The 20,210-nt window shown below is 38.5% G+C and overlaps 1 long non-coding RNA gene across 2 annotated transcripts in view; it reads left to right on the top strand.

The window, feature by feature from the left end:
- The window catches only part of LOC120234394, a 73,756-nt gene that overhangs the window by 11,084 nt on the left and 42,462 nt on the right, over nucleotides 1-20,210 (top strand). The window contains exon 3 of one of the 2 annotated variants that reach the window (XR_005529073.1): nucleotides 18,807-18,911. The exons of the other annotated variant lie outside the window; for it this stretch is intronic. This is a non-coding gene — a long non-coding RNA (uncharacterized LOC120234394). Of the gene's footprint in view, nucleotides 1-18,806; nucleotides 18,912-20,210 lie in introns of those variants that run through there. 2 annotated transcript variants of the gene reach the window in all.

The raw sequence follows: 20,210 nt of genomic DNA, 5'->3' as shown, positions 1-20,210 counted from the left end.
CCATCAAAGAACTTTTCAGTGGGCAGGTCAGTGCTTAATGAAAGTGTCAGTGGCTTTCACAGAAAAGTTTATCTTGATCCCTGTTAACACTCTTGATAATAAACTTCACACTTTCTCAGATAAATGATCTTTCTAAATTTTTAAGTAGGCAAAGGTAATCAAGTCCAAGAGGACCAAGTACACTTTTGGGGAGTAGAGGGGTGAATCCAGAGGCTTTGTTCCCTAGCTTTTGAAAGAAAGTAAAGTAAAGCTGGAGTGTGCTGGGGCTCAAGACATGGCTCCCAGAATCAGAGAGGCTCAAATCCTGCTCTCACTCTTACCATGCTATCTCAGGCAACTTTTTCAGTGTAGCCAAGCCATAGTTTTCTCATTTGTATAAGGAAGGAAATAATAATAACTAACACTTATTGCATGTCTTATTATGTACTGAGCATTTGAGATGTACTAACTCATTGAATCCTCACAGTAATGCTGTAATAGAGATGGTAATATGACTGCTGTCTTATAAAGAACTGTAAGTTAGAACTGTAACTGGGGAATAGAAAACTTCCTAGAGTTTTGGAGAGCATTAACTGATAATATTTGGAATGCTTAGCATAGGGCCTGATGCTCATAAATGCTAAATAAAGACTACTATTAATATGGATTGATTATATTCACATTTTTTTTTTAGCCTTCTCCAATAGTTGTTTTAAAATTCAAGCCGCTTTGGTCTGGACCCTTGGGCCAGCAAGTTAACTAGGTTGTATTATCTGAATGTATATAGAGTGCCTCACTCTTCACACTTCAAAAGAAGAGTCCATTGGGTTTCTCTCTTTTTTAAAAAAATTTTTACTGCTTATTTATTTTTGAGAGAGAGAGCAGATGCAGGGGAGGGACAGAAAGAGACGGAAACACAGAATCTGAAGCAGGCTCCAGCCTCTGAGCTGTCAGCAGAGAGCCCAATGCAGGGCTTGAACTCATGAACTGTGAGATCATGACCTGAGCTGAAATCAGTCGCTTTACTGACTGAGCCACCCAGGCACCCCAAGTCCATTGGGTTTCTAAAGTTGGTTCTAGGAGATGATACTCTTTATTTTTCCAGTATGCAATTCTGACTCATTACACTGGGCAGGTCCAGAAAGTACACACCACCAAGGAGAGGTTTTCTCCAAAATATTACTAATTAGTCATTTTTATGGGGCACGTAGTAGGTGCTTTGGCTGGATTGATGCTGCACTTTGGATAACTGATTCAAATGTGAGTTCCATTGGTTGGTTGCCCTCAGAAAGGCAGGGCAAGAGGCAGTGGGTGGTAGGGAAGAAGCCGAATTTCTGTTAGGTACTGGGGAGAGAAGACCTAGCTGGAGCTGAAATTGATCTCTTTCCCTCCAACTAAGAGTTGTATGATCTTGGGCAAGCTACATCAAGTATTTAAATTGGAAGTACCTCATAGGGTACTTTGAGAAAGTAAACAAGAGAGGCTATAGAAAGCTCCTAGTATGTTGTCTGTCCATAGCAGGTACTCAATAAATTACACTAAAGAGTCAGGATGTTTTTATTATAAAGACCAATAATGTTTTAGATACACTGGGTAGGATAAATAGCCAGTCATATGAATGAGCAGTCAGCACAGAGTTTATAAAGTTATAAAATCTTGTCAGGCTGGTATAGGACTAAATAGCATACAGAAACAACTGGTTTAGAGGCCATAGTCATTTTTTTTTTTCTTTCATTAAACCAATAAATGTTGAGGCTTTTGGAATTTAGAAAGAAGGGGCTGTATCTAAAGACAACTCCTTTCCGGGGGGTCTGGGTGGCTCAGTCGGTTGAGTGTCCAACTTTCACTCACATTGTGATCTTGAGATTTGTGAGTTTGAGTCCTGCATCAGGCTGTCAGCTGTCAGTGTGGTAAAGCTCTCTCTTTACCCCACACCCCTCTCTCAAAAATAAATAAACATTAAAAAAATCTTCTATAAAAAAGACAACTCCTTTCCTATTTTTCTTTGAGAGCTATGCTCTGATGCTATACTGCTAGGTGTTGGTAGCGAGTGTTTTGAGAGTACCTACATAAAAAAATTCCTTTAGAATGGGAAGGGAATGGAAACTGTGGTCCCAAAAGTTGTGGGAGCTTGTTCTCAGACTCTTAAAATCTCTTAGGAGTGTTGACAGAACCTCAAAAGGCATGCCTACATGGTATTCCTATGGGGACTAGGCTCTTGAACAAAGGTTTCCAGACTCAGCAGTGATGCCAGGCCCTAAGCCTGCTATAAAATGGAAGAATTGTCAAATGAGCCTCCTGTCTCATACAGTGGATTTCTCAGTGCTAACCCTTGTGGACTGAAAACCTAAGATGACTCCCTGATACCTTCAGGCTTTGTAGACTTGACCCCCACCTGTGATACAATCAGCCACTCTTATAACATTGGGGAGAGGTGGCCCTAAGAGTCTGACTGTATTTACTGCCAGCTTGCGGAGTTGTGGAATAAACAAAAGTTACATAATATTACTTGCACACCCAAGTGTGGAGTAAGATTCATATTTTCTACATATGTTAATCAGACAATTGTCAGAGTTTGTTACAGCACTAGATAAAATTATGGCACTTTTTAATGCTTTTTTTACTGTTAATGGGAACTCTGAACTTGACTCTTTAGTAGAACTTGGGAGTTCTAGGTTCTGAACAGGGCAAGAAAGCAGAGATTGGAATACATATACACATATATATACATGTACAGACACACATATATATACACACACACACATATATATGTGTTTGTAAGACAAAGCCATCATCTTACTTTTTTCAAATACAACATACCCAAGTCTCTTATCTGAGTTGGTTTTAAAAAGTTGTTTTGTGTGAAAAATTGTATCCAATTTTTTTCTTGCACCCTGTAGATACTCTTTTATGGACTGATGAACAGAGTGTAAAATGTGTTATAGAAATTAAATAGTGTAGTGGGTAAAAGCATGGGATTTGCTGACAGATATACCTCGGCTCAAATTTCAGTTCTGTCCCTTCATAAACAAGAGTGACCTCAGGCAAGTCAATTTTTCCTCTTTGAACCTCAGTTTTTTCATCAAGTAACCGAGATAATGCCTTCTCTTTGGCTTGTTGTGAGGGCTGATTTAGATGATGTGAGTAATAAGCATTCTAAATAGAAGCTATTATTATTTTTTAAAGATGATCCTTTTCTCAAACCATTTAGCCCCCCTCTATGACCCCCAAATTTTAGAGTTTAAAAAGAAAAAGCCCTGTGGAAAATTAGGAAAAAGATATTTTCATATACTGAATATTAGGAGAAGGTACTATTATCAAACCACATGGTTTACACTTGATATGATAGAATAAGTGTATTTGCTTAGTATTTTCTCTTTCTTCAGTGGTGGTTGCCTGAGTCAATATTAGCTAAGAGAATTCACACAGTTCAAATAAATATCAGAGGGCTGGAGAGGACTTTTCTCTAGCCAAATAAATCATGTTGGAATGCTGAGTTAACATCTATACAGATGAAAACATTTGGATATCTCTTGCTACCAACATAGGATATTCATGGTATAAAAATATTTGCAGCTTAGATGAGACAAACCTGGAGAGAATGAATGAATGAATGAATGAATGAATTCATATATATGTATGAATATAGTGAAAAAAATGTAATATACTATATATGTTAGAATACAGTGAAATCATTGCTGCCAATTTTTGTCCGCTTTTATCTTTTAAATGCAGTTCATAACACTGACTTCTCAGACTTTATTTAGTTCCATGTCATGTGAATCTAAATGAATCAGTTCAGATGGGTATAGCAAACGAAAGAAAATGATGCTGGTTAACCTACAACAAAGTCAGATGTGTGTATTAGAAAGGGCAAAGATGAAATTGATTAGCAGGGTATAGACTAGCTCACAGAATTAAAGAAGGCTGTTGACCAGGCCAGGAGGGAGCAAAAAGCAGGAGAGCTCAGTCATCCTGATGAGCAGACTGACTCTCTCCTGAGCACCAGCTTCTTCTGTGAGTCATTCAGCTTGAGAGATAAAGGTCCACCCACCTTGTCTAGCTCAGGTCATTTACTCACCTATTGTTAGGTGAGGGCAGGGAGCCTTGCTTGATGGTTCCACCCATGCTGTGGCAAACAGTTTCTGGTGGAGAGGGGGACTACCTCACCCCCCCCAATCCCCCATCAAAATAGCCTGCTCTTACCACACATAAAGGAATGGATGCAAAAAGAAGTGTAGGTTACTGTACAAAAAGCACATAAATCTATTTTACTGCATTTGCTTATATAGCATGTTTGTTTAACCTGAAAGAAAAGATGCCATTGGCTTAGAATAACAGCCAAAACCATCTTAAAAATATACCTTTAATCCTCAACTTGTCCAAACTCATAAGCCACCATGCTATGCACACTGGATTATCTAAAAGTTAATATTTAATGTAAATATCCAAGATGGCAAGATAAAACTCATTAAATGGAATAATGTTCATTTGAAAGGTTAATTTATTCATACCCGATGCAATGGCTATTTTCGTGTTCACTTCTGATAGCAGCAGCAATAAAAACTTTGGCAATGCTGTTAATTTATTAAAGGCTATAGCTAGTAAATATTTAATACAGCCCCAAACATTTTAATCTCCCTTCCATTAATATTTTACCTAACAGTTTCTCTCTCATATAATCAATTTAATATTTTTAATGCTTAATATTTTAATTGGTCTTCAATTTGGAAAGATGGAATAGGAATTTAAGCTTAGGATATGAAAGTGAATCTACAAGCTAAAGAAAAAGTTAAAAATATGTAAACCCCTTAGGAAATGGAAAATTACTCTATTCTAAAATGTATGCCATAAATTTTATATTAAATGAACACTGAGTCATAGATGTTTCTTCTTTCAAATCCTTAATATTCAACAATTATGTCTCTCCTTAATATCCTGTGGCATTAAATTTAATTGACCCTGGTTGTGTCAATTAGAAGCACTTGTATTATTTATGGATTTTTTATGAATTGTCTTTATCAGGTCTGTAGAGCTTTAGGCCACTTGCTTATTTATCACCTTGTTCATTAAATCCTCATCTTAAAATATGGGATTTTTGAAATAGTTTTTAATACAATAAAACATCCACTTTTACTCCTATATTCTAATGTAGGATTTTCTATAAAAGACCAGATAGTAAATATTTTTGGCTTTGTAGGCAACATACTATCTCTGTCACCTCTTCTTCTTGGCAGCCTTTTAAAACTGTAAAAATTATTCTTAGTTGAATGGCTGTACAGAAACATGCTGTAAGCTACATTTGACCCAGAGTCTTGTTTGCCTGCTCCTGTAATGCAGCATTTTATAAAAAGATGATACATACAAAAGGCTGTAAGATACATTTGTAAGTTTAAGTAGTAATTTTAAATGAACTACTATAATAACCACCATTTAATTCAAGAAGTGGAACATCATAACCAGTGCCTCAAAATCTTACTGTGTGCTACTTCCAGAGTTAATAATATCTCTTTGGACATTATCCTGAATCAGTGTACTTTTATCTTTTTTCTTTTCACAGAATTCCTTTGTAGTTTAGTCAGCTTGTCAAAAAACACATATTAAGGCTCTCTTGTGTTCCAAACACTTTCCTAGGCTCCCAAGGAGCTAGTGATGAAGATACATTATGCATGCATAAGGAAATAATACAAATTCAGTACTAGCTGAAGGTGGGAAATGATGGTGGCTTAAAGATGATATGGTAAGAATTGGGATATATTTTTAAAATAGTATCGGACTTACTGATGGATTAAATGTGAAGTGTATAAGAGAGAGAAATCAAGGATGACTACAGTTTTGATGTAAGCAGTTGAATTGATGGTGATGCTATTTAATATGTTGATGAATTTGAGAGAGGCAGATTAAAAAAAATTATTTTTAACATTTTATTTATTTCTGAGAGAGAGAGAGAGACAGCATGAGAAGGGGAGGGTCAAAGAGAGAGGGAAACAGAATGCAAAACAGGCTCCAGGTTCTGAGCCAGCTGTCAGCACAGAGCCTGATGTGGGACTGGAACCCACGAACCTTGAGATCATGACCTGAGCCAAAGTCAGACGTTTCACCGACTGAGCCACCCAGGTGCTCCAAGAGAGGCAGATTTTATAACAAAGCATAATAGTTATATTTGGGATATGTTAAGCTTTATGCTTATTAGAGACCCCATTGAAAATTTAGGTAGACATTTGGATATTCAAATCTGCAGCCACAGGACTGGATGAAATCACCCCGGGAAAGAACAGATAATGAAAGTAGATAAAGAAAGGATGAGGAATGAGGAGCAAGCCCTGGAGTGAAACAAGAGTCAAAGGGAGATAGGCAAAATACGCCGAGAGTCATGTTAGGGAAAACACTGCGTGGGTGTGGAAGGGATCTTTGAGACTTAGGGAAGAAAGGAAACCGTGGCCCACCCAGATTTAAAAAAACAAAACAAATCAAAAATCCTGAGAGGTTGAGCAAGCTGAGCCCATACACTGTGGCAGGATTTCTTTATGACCTTGATTATAGCCATTGTGGAAAAGTGGTGAGGATAAAACAAAAAACAAAAACAAAATCAAAAACCCTGGTTGTATTGAGCCAAGCTGAATGGCAGATGCACCCTTCAAAGGTGCAAGCAAGGTAACAAGGTGATAGCTAAAGGAGATATAAGTTAAAAGGGACTTTAAAATAATCAGTAATATTAAATGAGATTATGTATAATTTAAAAACAAAAGGACTTCAAGAAGTGTTTTAGGGCTTATCACCATAAATCTGTACCGGTTACCTCATGCTACATAATCAATTACTCCAACTGGTATAAAACAAGCATTTGTTGTGCTCCAATATTTTGTGGGTTGGAAATTTGAATTGGTCTATACTTTACAACAGGGATTGGCAAAAGTTTTCTGTGAAAGGCCAAATAACAAATATTCTAGGCTTTGCAAACCCAGTGGTTACTGTTGCAACTATGTAACAGTCATTACAACATGAAAATAGCCACAGACAATACTTAAAATAAAGAGAGTGTTCCAACAAGACTTTACTTAAGAAAATAGGTAGGTAGTAGGCTGAATTTGGCGGGCAGGTCCTAGTTTGTTGACTCCTGGTGCAGAATGTCTGAGGCCTCATCTGGAAGATAAAGATTCAGGGAGGGAGGGGCTGGGGGGGGTGGTGGGAAGGGGGGACTTGTCGCTGGCCTGGAACGCTGTAGCTCCTCAGGCATCTCTTTCTGCCTGGGTGTGAGCTACGTGATCACTCAAGAATGGTGGTGGCAGCTTAGTTACACTTTTACTTTTTTTTTTTAAATTTTTAAAAAAATGTTTATTTTTGAGAGAGAGAGAGAGAGAGAGAGAAAGAGAGAGAGAGAGACCCAGCGCAAGAGGGGAAGGGGCAGAGAGAGAGAGGGAGACACAGAATCTGAAGCAGGCTCCAGGCTCTGAGCTGTCAGCACAGAGCCCCATGTGGGGCTTAAACTCCCAAGCTGTGAGATCAGAACCTGAGCCAAAGTCGGGCACTTAATTGACTGAGCCACCCCAGCTCCCTGCATTAGTTACACTTTTAAAATGGAGGCTCAGGGCTTGAAAAGTGTTTGTCCCAGGAAAAATTGGCAGAAACTCCCTGGCTGTTTTGAATCTAGGCTCCAAACTCTCTCAGTGTCACTTTTGCCGTGTTCTGTTTGTGGATATAGTCACAAAGGTCCACCCAGGTATAACGAGAGGGAAAGGAAGGAAATATTTGCCTCTTCCTGGGAGGAGTAAGAATTTATAGACATGTTTAAAACCTCCATACTTTCTAAGGAATAAACAAAAGGTCAGGATGCTTTTTTTTTTCCAGAAGGAAATTTTAAAATTTCATAATGACTCAGGTGGTTACAAAATACTGGCTGAAAATGGAGAATTGTGGTCAAACTATCATTTTAAAATTTTCTTTGGAATAGTACTTAAGAAAGAAAAGTCTCTTTGAATAATTCAGCTATGATGGTGCTTAATTGCAACCAGATGGGCTTGTTTTACTAAAAAGAGGACACACATAATTGACTTCCTTATCCTTTGAATGTGTAGATTTAAAATCAGTTGATATTTTGTGGGTTTGGTTGGGCCACTAAGCATAAAAATGGATATTTGACTGTTAGAAATTATAAATAAGTTTATTTGTGCATCTGTAATAGGTCTAATAATAGCCCCAAAGATGTCTGTATCTTGGAATCTGGAAATGATGCTTTCTATGGTCAAAGGAAGTTTTCAGGTGCAATTTAAGATATTGAGATAAAGAAGTTATCTTGGATTATCCAGATGGGCCTAAAGCATAATCACAAGTGTCCTTACACGAGAGAAGCAGAGGGAGATTTGACTAGAAGAGGGTGTAGGAGATACTCTGATGGAAGCAGGAAGCTGGAAGAATGCAAGGAAGAAGCCACAAGCCAAGGGCTGCAAGTAACCACTTGAAGAGAGAAAAGCCAAGGGAAGGGATTTTCCCTCAGAGCCTCTGAAAGGAAACTGCCCTTGCCTATACCCTGATTTTAACCTAGTGAAACTGACTTCAGACTTCTGGCCTCTCCAACTGTAAGAGAATAAATTTGTGTTGTTTTAAGCCACTGAGTTGTTACAGCAGCCTTAGGAAATGAATGCAGGCTTCTGCAGAGGTTCATGAAACATTTGGCTGACACAATTGTTTGAACATGACCTAAGTTCTAGTGACAGAGGAGTTTTTCAGAAGTCTGTGAGGGTTAAAATGAAACTGTAAATGGAGTGCTTGCTCGTAGAAGTTGCTCCAAAAAATGTAAGTTAAAGAAGATATATGTTAAATAAATGATTAGAAAGTAGGGAACAACAACAACAAAAAAAGTAAAAGAAAGTAGGGGACGTGGCATGGCATGATGAAACTGGGAAAAGACATAAGAAGGAAAAGGCACAATGAAGCAGGGTTGAAATTGAAAAGGCTCAACAGAACAGGGAATGGAATTTCTACAGGGAGACTACAAATTTCTGGGGCCCTTGGAGGCAAGATGAAGTTGTCATACCCCAGCACTTGAGCCAAGTCCCCACAGTGGGGCAGAAGGATAAGGTGGGGCATTTATTCATTCAATCTAATGTCTCACCATGTCCCAAGCGTGGACTTTGTCTCGTTCCCTGGGGCACACAGTGAGACAGGGTTGATTCTAACAAATACACAGGGAGGTCACAGTCTTTTTGAGTATCCTCACTAATTGAAAATAGTGTCAATTCTTTTTAAATGGCAATATATTAAATGCCAACCTTCTAACTTTAATGATTTAAGGATATTTTTACATGGTAGCTAATACAAAGCTAAAGGTTAAAGGGGAAAACACATTCAGGTTCAAAATACTCAGGTATGTTACTGCATCTTTGTTTACATCTATATCAGCTGTCTACATCAGCTGTCTACATCAGCTGTTTACATCAGCTATCTCCTAGAAGCAGCAAAACAGAAGGCCCAACAGCATGGATTCTGGAGCAGGAATGCGTGGGTTTGAATCCCAGATTTGCCATTAATTAGATTGGTGACTTCAGGCAAATATCATTCAACTCCCTTATCTGCAAAACAGAGAAAATAATATATCTATCACAAGTTCTCATAAGAATTGAAAGGGTTAATAATTGTAAAGCACTAACAGTATCATCACACAGTAAGGGCTACATATTTGTTGAATAAAGGTATTAAAAACTTTAAGACCTTCTTAAAGATATTAAAAACTTCATGGAGTTCACAAGAAAGCACCTTCACTTATGTTCTGTAAATTGCCAAATTTTTCCAAAGGTTAGCATTTTCCTTCCTGATATTTTCCATGCTTACTTTCTAAGAGTCCCCATGATGAATTTCCACTTACCATTCAACAAATGCCCACAGAGCTCAGGCCTGTGAAAGCCCATGAACCCGTATGTTGCAAATGAGTGTCAGTAATGGCGACTGTAAGGGTTTCACAATCTGTGAGTGAGAAGAAAGCTCACAAATGCAATCGGAAATGAGGCACTTCTGCCACTTCTAAATACTTCAAACCCTTTCAGACTATAACAAAGTGCTGGGGATGTGAATCATAGCTTTTGCCTCAAGGTGGAGAGGTGAAAATTTTACTGGCTTTGCCAGTCTGACAGAACTGCATTCAAATCCTGACCCAGTCCTTACTAACTACATAATAGGCAACTTGGTTAAACTTTCTTAATCTAAAAGGGCCACTTTGGCTGAGTTCTAAAATACACACACAAATATATATATAACCCAATAATTCAGAAAATGATAACTATCCTTGGCTATGCCCCAACAGACTGTATATAGTTTGGGTGTTCAGAAGTTAGAGTATCTAGGAATCAGGTATACACATTTGTACGTTTGTATTTTTCAGTGAGGAAAGGAAAGCAGTGCTACTTCAAGCCTGTCTTTTGGAAGCTGTTATTGGCCAAAGCTTTTTGTCTTTTCTTTTGTTTAGCCTTTTGGAAGTTGATAGCATTCAGGCATTTCTTTTGGCAAATCTGGCATGTACTAAAGAGAAAGGACATAAATATTTTTCAGTCTTTCTAGTGAAGGTGGATGTGCAGCATATAAAAGAATGGTGTCTAGTCAGATACCACTCTCTAGTAACAAGGTCCCAGGCACTGATTTCAGATTTTATTCCCTGCTTCCCCCATAACTAACTACAGAGGAGGAACTGACCCTGCAAACAGGTGGAATCATAGTTATTCTCTTCATTTCCTGTGTGATCCTCTGGCCTCCTCCCCCAACCCCCTGAATAACTCCACAGCCACATCAGTGCCAGGGTCCTGGATTTATTTTGTTCTCAAGGAAACTGATGCCCAAGAGAAAGAGTTTTTTTGTCTTTAACATTTTGGCTGCTTCTTCCTAAATGAGATCATTTTTAAAAAAGATATTCATGGTATCAGGTTAGTGATCTAAAAATACTACAGTTTCACCCTGGATATAAAAGAAATGGGCTAAATTAGGATGACATACTATTGAATGTGTCATTTTGGGGAGACCAAGAGATTTGGTTTACTCGTTGATTTTTCCTAAAGGAAAAGAAATCCCACCCTTTTTGGACCCAATGTAGATCCCATTGTAAAGGTCAGAGATCCATCCATCCTGCCTCTTTTGGCCTGTTTCTTTCCAACAGCATATTCTCCACCATAATTCACTCTTCTTCATTCCATTTTTGTCTTGTTTTATGGAATAAGGGACATTTCCTTTAGTCTTGTTCTAATATCCCAGGATCAAAATTGATATGAACTGGTGAGTGACCTGGGTCCAGAGTTCTTGTGAGTCATTCCCTAAGATTAAAGTCAGGATAACATAGATATGGCTATTTATCTCCTTTACAGTCCAGGTAAGAGGCTAATGACATCGCAGAATAGTAGGTTATTAAGAAAGCAAATGAGGAATCTTGAAGAATTCTAAATTCCCAAAGCAATGTCACTATATTCTTCTATCTCTTCCCTGAAGTCCATTCCAGGGGAAAAAAAGTATCCTACTCAGCATTACAACATTACAATAAAAATTACAATAATTTCCATCCCCTGAAACTAAGACTTGAGAGATAGAACATTTGTTTTGAAGTCTGGGGTGAATGGGGAGGGGGTGAATGAATGAATGGTAATGTCATAAATTATCCTGTGATTGTAACTGATTATGATAAACCTTCTCAAGAGGTCTGAATTCCCCCAGGAAACTTTGCTCAGGATTTCTCAATTCTTCTGAGACATCACTGAAAAACGGTGACTTGGATAAAATAACTCAAGAGCCACACGCAACTCTGTGTGCTCTTCTGGATGCAGCGCTCTTCATATTTTGCTAAAGGTGGTTGATGTTTAAGAAACCCCGGCCCCATGACAAGGGTTTGGTGGAGCCAGAGAGAGATGTCATTTCCTAAGAAGCAGATAATAAGAGAGATTTAGAAAGCAGTTGCAGAGTGAAGAGCAGAGAAGTGATGATGATTATTTGGAAAGAAGAGGGGCATTGGGACTAGAGACATAGAGGAAGATCTGGATAATGTTTATAGACATCTACTAATAAGGAAAGTGGGATCCAGTGGCTAAAAGGGAAGAGTAGTTTAGATTTGATCTGTTTGTACCCCAGATTAATTAGCAAGGACCCAACTTTCCCAGGGACCAGACTTAAAAGACATAAAATTGGCTTAGAAGAAAAGAATGCTGAGTTATTAGTTAAAGTATATCCAACTAAATTATGCAACTAACTTATTTGTAACTCATTTACTTGGGTATATATTTCATAGATGACATATTCATGTGTAATAAAAAAAAATCTTGTACTATAAGCTATAGTTGTGATTTGAATGAGTTGCTTGAGCAGGATGTAGAAGAGTATCCTGTGTCTCTTGATGGCAGCCCCCAGGTCAGTCTAAAAAGAAATAAAATGTCTTAAATTTTGGTCTGCAGTAATAGAAGGGATTCAAAGAAAAACAGGATCTCCTAACTAAGTGGGTTATTGTTATTGTTCATTTAGTATTAATGCCTTCTTCTAAAGATGCTATAAATTGAGGACCCTCTAATTTTTTTTTAATCCATGGGTGTTAGAGAATAAACTGTCACAGGTCAAACTCAGTCCTCCTCTTGATAACATTGTGGTTATAAGACTAATTTTTGCATATAGAGTGATATAAAACTCACCGTGTTTTCTTCCTCACTAGTTGGATTAATTCTTTAAAACAATAGCAGGAAGAATCATGAAAAGTAGCCGAAATACTCATTTCTTTACCTAATGTCTCTTGGCAATTTTCTTCACTGTCATTTTTCAATGGGAAAATACCTAAAATTTATCTACTGAAATTCAACTGAGCAGAGTAATTTAAAACAAATCAATAGGCATACTAATAATAAGGTAAACATTCAAATGCAATACAGCATTTGTTTCTAATTACCACTTCAAGTTCCAGTTACAAATTAAGTCTCTTTTATTTTAATTAACAATTTAATGGTGCTTTAGAGAGATAAAGAATATTTTAAAAAGAAACCAAACCTCTGATAAAACACACCCAATTTTCTCCCAAAAGAAAACATGGTAAAAGCATCAAGCTATGAGAAAAAGCCTGGGATAGATGATTTGTGGACTGTACTGTCCACAACAGGTAGGAGATGTAGATAATGTTGGTTTTGTTTGTTTTATTTGCCAGGACCTTCTGTCTTATTCGACTACTGCACATGTCTCTTCTGATATCCTATATGGAGGAAAGGCCAGCTAGCTAGCTATGCATCTATCTACCAAATATTATTGAGCACCTATTTTGTGCCAGGCACATAAGTGCCAGGACATGAGGATTCAGTGATGCATAAAATCTCGTTCCTTCTCTTAGGAACTTCTCTTGTTTAATGGTAGAGACAGATATATAAACTAATAGTCATAGTGTAATGTGTCTAAGACAGTAACTGAGTAAGAACTATAAAGAAGATTGATAAGTTCATTTACTCTAAAGTGTTATATAATTTCATCCAGAGGTTTTTAAATAGAGGAATATTTCTTCTCTCTCTCTCTCTCTCTCTCTCTCTCTCACACACACACACACACACACACACACACCCTGCTGCTGTGGCTGAAATTCCAGGTGTATGTGGTAAAGTTGGTGATATATTGATACTCATGTAGGGAAACACAAACTCTAACTGTCTATAACAGTGAGCTTCTTACAAATATTAATTCCAATGTTAATTCTTGGCTGGATAAAGCCATAAAATATTAGAGCTCCAAGGAATTGCTGAGTATATCTAATTGACTAATTTTATGGCAAGGAAACTGAGGCTTAGAAGAACTAAGTCTTCACTCAAGAAGACAAAGATAATCATTGGAAGTCAACATTAGAGATCAGCTCTCCTAATCCGTGGTACAGCATGTTGGAGATACTTTATTGTTACTCACAATGGTGGCATTTGCTTATCATTGTCTAACTTGACCTTTCTACAGACAGTATCCATAACTCTTACTCTCTCTGCTATGATGATGATGAAACCTTCCATGTCAGTGGCCTCATCTGCTAAATGAAGTTAATACTTTTCATTAAAATTATTTTAACATTTATTTATTTCTGAGAGATAGCGAGAGAGAGAGCAAGCAAACATAGAGGCACAGGGGAAGGGCAGAGAGAGAAAGAGAATCCCAAGCAGGCTCCACATTGTCAGCCAATGCAGGGCTCAAACTCAGGAACCGTGTATCATGACCTGAGCTGAAGTTGGATACTTAACTGACCTAGCCACCCAGTTGCCCCAATACTTTACATTTTTAAAATAAGATCTAGAAGGAACAGAGAACTGAAGATAGAAAGCCATTCTGAAAATTCTTAAGTGGTGTCTTGTAGCTTTTTTTGAAGGGCATCATTAACCTGAAATAAATGTCTACTGGGCATGTAGTGGTTAATACATATTTTGTCTGATTCATGGGTAGTGTATTAGTTTCCTGTGGTTACTACAACAAATTATCACAAACTTGGTGGCTTAAAAAATAGAAACTTATTCTCTCATAGTTCTAGGGACCACAAATTTGAAATCAGTATTGCTGGGCTAAAATCAAGATATTGGCAGTGCCCACTACTGACTATCAGGGAGAATAGGGTACCTGCCACTTCCAGCTTTTCATAGCTGCGCTATTCCTTGGCTTGTGGCTAAATCACCCCAGTCGATTTCTCTGGGTAATATTGCTTTCTCCTCTTCTCTGCCTCCGTATTATTAGGAGATATGTGAATGCCCTTAGGACCTACCTAGGTAATGCAGGATTATCTTCTCCCCATTTCAAGATCTTTCACTTACCCACATCTTCAGAGCCTTTTTTGCCAATAAGATAACATTCTCGGGTTCCAGGTTTTAGGGTGTGGATATCTGTGAGGTGCCATTATTCAGCCTACCACAGGTGGATATCTGGGTGTCCATTCTTCAGTCAGAGACTATGACACAAAATTTCTTCTTGCTTTTGTCCTATTAGTTATGTGTAAAGCACATAATTACTTTACTTGGATCTTTCAGGGACTTTTTACTAGATTTTTTTGCTACATCTCTCAAAAGTATCTTACCATTTTTCTCATGGCCTGTCAATTATGATTTTTTTTCCCTAAGTGTTTGGCCATCTATCTTGGTCAGTGCTCTGAAGTAATCAAAATTACTTTGGAACTGAATAAAAAATGATGAGGAAGAATCAAGAGATTTGTGTTTTACATGTTAAAACTTTGTTGTTATTTATGTCTATTTTTACAGTCAGCAGTAATCTGCTGACCATGACTGCTGTATTCAAGGAATCCGTGTTCTTATTCCCAACCACATGGGCAGATAAGATGGCTGGGTGCTTTCATAATCACCATTGATTCACTGTCAGATGGATCCATTCTCTATGACAACTTTTCAATTACAGACTTTACCAACTAAAAAAGGCATCCCCTCATCCTGTGTACAGAAAAAAACAGCCAGGGATGACAGCCAGAAGCCCTGTGGCAGGAAAGTAAATATAAATGTGCCCTTTCATGCTGTGTAAAAACTCCTGGGCTAGAGGTGGACTCATCAGTGTGTCTCTGTCTTGTCTGGCTTTCTGATTCCAGTTGATATGTAGGCATACAAGGCAGCTTTGCAATAGGACCGGAGGACACCACCAATTGTCATGCATGAAGCATGGAGTTCGGCAAACAGGCCATTCAGGAATAAGACTTAGTATTGATCAAGGCCATTGGACTGAGAGCCACTGTGAGACGAGAGATGAGACTACTTCTGAGACTGGTTTCCTAAGAGAATGACTGGGCTCCAGCCTCATAGGTGACCTCTGGCCCAGGATGGAACAGAGCTCGCTGATGTGGCAGAGGAGGTAGTGGGAAGGACTGAGACCCAAGCCTTTATTGACTGCATTGGTCCCTATTGCTGTATTCGCCCACTTTCTACTGACTTTTTTTTGTGAAACAAACAAGTTCTGCTGCTCCCAAAGAGAGCATCTATATAGTAAACTCATCTTCATTCACAGCAACTCAACTCATACTGTAAAAACTTAGTGCTGTTTAAACTTTTTAATTCCTTGTTAGATGTCAAATGTGGCATGCAACTTTTCCTATATAAATTCCTTTCCTATGTAAATGGTATTTAATCTTTTCTTAAAAGGTAAAGATATGATCATATTCTTTTCTTCTCTAGTCCAATGAGAACCAGATTTCCCTCAAATTGTAATTTAGTTTCAATATTCTTTCAAGAGAATCTCAAGAATTACAAATGGTAAGGTACTACTGTTTAAAAATTTTAAATGTTTATTTTTGAGAGAGAGAGAAAAATAGAGCATGAATAGAGGAGGGGCAGAGAGAGAGGGAGACAGAATCTAAAGCAGGCTTCTAGGTTCTGAGCTGTCAGCACAGAGATTGATGCAGGGCTTGAACCCCCAAACCATGATCATGACCTGAGCTGAAGTTGGATGTTTAACCAACTGAAGCCACCCAGGAGCCCCTGCTATTTTTACTCTGGAACATGACAAGCTATAAAATCAAGGCAAAAGAAAGGTTGTATGTGATTTCTGAAAAGTCAGCTTTAGTGTATTGCAAAAAAGCATGTTAAAATGACTAGAAGCCTTGGGGCGCCTGGGTGGCTCAGTCAGTTAAACGTTTGACTCTTGATTTCAGTTCAGGTCATGATCTCACAGTCATGTGAGTTTGAGCCCCTGGTCAGGCTCTGTGCTGACAGCTCAGAGCCTGCTTGGGAGTCTCTCTCTCTCCCTCTCTGTCTGTCCTTTCTCCATTCATGATCACTTTCTCTTACTCACTCACTCTCTTTCTCTCTCAAAATAAACATTAAAAAAACAAAAGATTGATGAGAAGCCTTGGTTAACTGCATGACCACAAGGCTTATCAGAGAGAGCATCTGTGTCCTAATAGGTTAAATGTAAAATAATATTGAACTTGCTGTGTTGTAGGGATGCCATCTGTTTGTAAACAGGAAAATCCGTGTTAGATGTTGTTATCCATGTGGCTTAGTTATAATAGAGAAATAGTCTTCAGCTGTGTGATGATCCTCTTATAAATGAGTAGACTAGATCAACATTTACATTCAGGTTCTAGCTTGCCCATAATTTTCTTGGCTCCCTTTCCAAATCAAATGTGGCAGCAGTTGTGACTGAATTAGTCTAACTGCTCAGACACCTGCATGTCTGTTAGGTCACCCTAGTCTCTTTTCCAAAGCTGAGTGCTATGATCATTTATTCTCATCAGCATTGGCTGCTGTTATTGAGCACTCATAGGCAAGCATCAGCACATCCCTTAGAGAACAGCTCCAAAGTCAGCACCCTATCATAAACCTACCATGTCTAGAACACCTTTCAGGCTTTCTGCTCTGAGTAACTCGCATTGCTCAGGTGTCAGTCAGTCACAGACTTCTCAAGTCCCTCCTTCATCTCCAGCAAGGGAAAGGTCAGACTGGCACAGCAGGAGGTCTCCAGATCTTTCTGGTGGCCCTTTCTGATTGTGAATGGTGATTTTTAAAAAATTCTTTCTAATGTTTATTTATTTATTTAGAGGGAGAGAGAGAGTGTGTGCACGTGCATGAGAGAGTGAGGGATAGAGAGAGGGGTTGAGAGAGAATCCCAAGCAGGCTCCATACTGTCATCCGAGAGCCTGATGTGGGGCTTGATCCCATGAACCATGATCATGACCTGAAAAGAGACGCTCAACCAACTGAGCCACCCAGGTGCCCCAGATTGTGAACAGTGAGTCGAATACCTCTTCTGGCTGTGCCCCTTTTGGCTTTCATGATAATGCAGAAATTTTCAGGATAATGTCAAGAATCTATTGCTTTCTACGGGTCACCTGGGTGGCTCAGTCGGTTAAGCATCCAACTTCAGCTCAGGTTATTATCTCATGGTTTCGTGGGTTTGAGCCCTGTATCGGGCTCTGTGCTGACAACTAGCTCAGAGCCTGGAGCCTGTTTCAGATTCTGTATCTCCCTCTTCCTCTGACCCTCCCCTGCTCATACTGTCTGTCTCTCTCTCTCTCTCAGAAATAAATAAAACATTAAAAAATAATTTATTGCTTTCTATTTGCAAATGTTTAGTTTCCATTCAAGAATGAATACTGACCAAGAGCTTGCCATGACCTAGGCATTATTCCAGGTACTAGTGACTTTTCAGATGTACATCTTGTGGATATCACAGAAGAAGATTTTGGCTCATTCTGACTTGAACCAAAGGAACAAAAAACTTTCACAGACATTTATAAATCTATTTTCTACTGATTATGATAACCTCTTCTTGCCATGACAAACCACATATCACATAGAAGCAAGGAGACAGGATCTTAAAACCCTATTTTCCTGGGAAAATGTAGAATGTAGCAGATGTATTTGGCAGCAAGTGTGAGAAAACAAAAAGATAGCCATTTGTGTATCGACTGGTCAATGCAACATTAATTGCTTCCTTTGGAAAACAAGTCCTATTCTTTGTTCAACCTCAAAACTAGAAGTATAGTGATAAACACATTTAATAAGTTTCCTGCCTGTCCTCATATTTTCCCCTCTATTTTTCTTATAGAGTTAGATTTCTGCAAAAGTAATACTCCTTAACACTCTGTCACACTTAGGCAGACACTTTGTGAATTTAGATGCCACACAAATTCCAGGTATATTGTGAGGTCTCTGAGTTGCTTGATAAGATTTGTATACAGTTCACACCTAGTTAATATATGATTACATGAATATCCAGTAAAATACAAATTAAATTGGCTTTCTATCCACAAAGAGCGTTGAAAGAATGACTTATTAAAACCTGTACATAGGGAAAAATAGCTTTGTCACAGTGACTGTGTTTGTTAACCTCATAATGATTCATAGCTTTTCTTTTTACTTTAGGATTGGAAATATCCCAGTAAAAGAAACAGTTTGGAAAGCTAGAGAAAACAGCTGGACTGTCTCAGGTCCTTAGAAGTAACATTGTGATCAAAACTCTCCCCTTGTCATAAAGGTGTGTGCTTGGGGGTGGCGAGGGAGGAGGAGAGAGAGAAAGAATGGAGACATAAAGAGAAAGGGAAACAGAAAGAAAGCATGCACACTCAACAAGTCTCCTATAGATAAGCCTGACTTCCTGAGTGGCTGTGGGAGCACTAGTCATGGATGTCAAACACTATGTGATACCCATTGCATTTTAGTCAAGAAGTTACAAAACAGTTCTGAATATTCTCATTTATTTCCATGTGACTGTTTAAGTTGTGTCTTTATGACACAAACAATTTTTAGCCATGTTTATCCAGTGGTTTTCTTTTTCTCACAGAGACTACCATTCTTTTGCTCTACAGTTGACACAGTGTTTCTGTCCCCTAATGCATACAACCCTTACCTCACAGTTACTGGTAGTTCTGTTTGGGCTGGTCATAAAGCCACCAGCAAGAATGGGAGCCTTTTGATTCTAGATGTACACAATGTGCTCATCCTGGAGCGCAAGGCTAGAGCAGGGCATCTAACTCTCTGGGGTTTTGCCAACCACAGTATCCTTGGCTGATTGGATTACTCTTGGGAATCTTCTGATTCATACGTAGAGCATCACTGTTCAAAACCTGAAAAATCAAATGTGGTATAAAGTTCTTGCTTTAGAGCTAGAGTATGGCTCTTAGCAGTAGGGTTAAGAAATAGATGCATTTATTGTCTCAAACAGCCATTCTTGTGGAACCCAGAAAATGGTCGTGGTAAAATTGAGTTATGCCATAAACCATTCCAAATACTCCATGCAGCCAAGGCTCAGTTACCTCAGTTATAACCAGGGTGACAGCTCTTCTCAGAGAACTATAAAATTAAAGAACCATCAAGAATTTGCAAACATAGGCTCATGGAAATGTCTAGCAGATATGTCAAACATAAATGTTCTTTTTCTGGTAGAAGAATGAGAAGGAAGCATATTTTATTGGATTCTTGTGAGTGCCGAGAGCCTGACCAGACTGTGATTGCCTGGCTTCCATTCAGTGAATCACAAAATCTCACAACTGGCATTGTGTACCTTGAGAGCATCTGGTTCAAATAACTTACATCGCAGATGAGAAAACAGAGGTTCTGATATATTGAGTTACTTGCCTAGGGTCATACAGCTTGTCTATGGCAGTGTCAACACCAGAAGCCCAAGTTTTACAATGACATAACTAGTTTCTTTCCCAGAAGTCCAGATGGACCTATAACCTGGAATTAGAACCTAGGAGAAAGATGGTAAAGGTGTCACCCTGAGTCTTGACAGATTGGTAGGGAACCCTGACTGAGTGACAGGGAATC

Source organism: Hyaena hyaena, unplaced genomic scaffold (assembly GCF_003009895.1).
Source record: "Hyaena hyaena isolate Hyena2069 unplaced genomic scaffold, ASM300989v1 scaffold_109, whole genome shotgun sequence".
In the NCBI taxonomy this organism is placed as follows: Eukaryota; Metazoa; Chordata; class Mammalia; order Carnivora; family Hyaenidae; genus Hyaena; species Hyaena hyaena.
The sequence above is the reverse complement of the archived record's forward strand: the minus strand, read 5'-3'. Positions and strand labels throughout refer to the sequence as shown.